Raw genomic sequence first — 778 nt, forward strand, 5'->3', positions numbered from 1 at the left:
TATCGGATTAGCGAATCTTCGGTATATAGTAAGCAAATAATCAACGTTGGTGAAGGTGATGGGACAAACTATCACTTCCGAGGCGATCTGGATGTAGCTATCTTTCCGAAGCGCAGCTGAGGAAAGATAGCGTACACATTCAGATCGCCGAGGAAGTGATAGTTTGTCTCATGGCCTGAAACTAAAAGTTGATTATTTGCTTTATATTCCACATCTAGGGTCCTAGAAATTCCCATTTTATTCCACATCTGAAACCGTTTTAGCTGTCTTTAGGTATCCTTAGGGCTTAGGCTACCTGTGCGCGTAGATGACAAAACAATGAATTTCCCGCGCGCACCGCGCGACACCGAAGTGAAAGTGCGTTGCACTGTGTACTATCAAGTGACCTAGGTCATATGATAGTCCACAGTGCAACGCACTTTTATTTCGCGCGTACTCATCTTGCATTAGGACTGTGTGGACTGCGTGGAGATCAGCGAAACAAAAGGGACCATCAACATAGAGTGTAACGAACTTTTCTTCTCAGGTGATGTGATGGGCAAAACTACGCTTCATCACGTGATCAGCTCTGGACCAATCCTATTGCAACATTCTTAGTATGTGGAATATAAAACCTTATTTCATTTTCGGATTAACGAATCTTTTGAATAATGAACCCTCGGAATAACGAAGTGTAACCTAAAAGGACATCCATCGCCCTCTACCGTCTGAGTTTTGTTGAAATATGAATTCGCGTTACCATGGCACCACCAGCCAAAGGAGCAGCTAATAGTCGTAA

Source organism: Diadema antillarum, unplaced genomic scaffold (genome assembly GCF_040938485.1).
Source record: "Diadema antillarum isolate AM-2024a unplaced genomic scaffold, OU_Dant_1.0 scf00000039, whole genome shotgun sequence".
In the NCBI taxonomy this organism is placed as follows: domain Eukaryota; kingdom Metazoa; phylum Echinodermata; class Echinoidea; order Diadematoida; family Diadematidae; genus Diadema; species Diadema antillarum.